Source organism: Camelina sativa, chromosome 2 (genome assembly GCF_000633955.1).
Source record: "Camelina sativa cultivar DH55 chromosome 2, Cs, whole genome shotgun sequence".
NCBI lineage: Eukaryota > Viridiplantae > Streptophyta > Magnoliopsida > Brassicales > Brassicaceae > Camelina > Camelina sativa.
The window spans coordinates 16,711,746-16,713,123 of NC_025686.1; positions in this window are offsets into that span (position 1 = coordinate 16,711,746).

Consider the following 1,378-nt stretch of genomic DNA (forward strand, 5'->3'; position numbering starts at 1 on the left):
GATGGGATCGCTGCAATGTGCTTAGGGGATGCTGCCTCATTAAAACCTTACCAGGAAAACCCATTGGGACAAAACCTTGGTGAAGGAAAAAGAGTACAGCACACATTGCTCCCCCTGTTCCAAACATCACTCTAAGTCCTTGAGCCTCCGCATTCCAATCTGGTGCGTGAGCTTCCTGAATGTCGTTGTCGGTAATGCCTTGGTGAAGAGATCGGCTGAGCTGTCGCATGACTGAACTTGCACCACTTGAACTTCTCCGGCCTTTTGTAGTTCCTGTGTGAAGAAGAACTTCGGCAGGATGTGCTTCGTCCGATCTCCCTTGATGTAACCTTCTTTGAGCTGTGCGATACAGGCTGCATTGTCTTCATATAGTACTGTTGGCTCCTTATCATCAATATTAACCAAACATACTAAACTTTCTTTGCTATAACCTGCATCAACAAAACCAACTAAAACATCTTTGTTATAATTAGTATAATATAAACCCAAATTTAAATGTTCCTTGTAGGTAACGTAATTAATACTTAATTTCACTCCAGTGCCTTTGGGTCGAACAAGAACTAATTCTTGCTAGGAGGTTCACGGCAAAACTTATCTATGGTCTAGTGTGGCTAGCCAAGAACATTAACACTCCTATAGCACTGAGGTGTGGCATTTTAGGACCAAGAATTTCTTCATTGTCCTTCTTAGGAGCAAATGGATCTTTTATCCACTTGTGTACTTCTCGCAACCATTGGGCTAGTCAATGAGTGAGCTTGCTCCATATTAAATCTCTTGAGTACCTTTTCTGTATATGCCCTTTGATGCACAAGGTTTTCATCATCAATGTACTTAAGTTGTAATCCCAAACAGAATTTTTTTCTTCTTCTTGCCTAGGTCTTTCACTTTGAATTCTCTCTTGAGATATTCTACTGTTTGGGTGATTTCCCAGAGGTTCTTAGGATATTCAAATTATCCTCATATACTGCTATGATTACAAATCCTTTGTTTGCAAACTTCTTTATAAATACATGGACTGATGGGATCATTTTATAGCCCTCTTTGACTTGGTACTTACTGAATCTATTGTNTCCAGCTATTTAGAATCATGACTCTTGGAGGTACCAATAACAATCAGAACCAATGTGTTAAACGTAACCCTTTATGCTTATGCGAAGGTAATCAGCCTGGTGTAAGCCTTGTTTCGGATGAGGTTCTTACTGGTTCTAATTACCATATTTGGATTCCTCTCATGACCGTAGCTTTGAGAATAAAGAACAAGATTGGTTTTGTTGATGGAACACTTCTTAAACCACCTCCCAATGATCAAACATCTGCTATGTGGTCTTGCTGTAATAGCATGGTGATGTCATGGATTATGAGTTCTGTATCTGAGGAT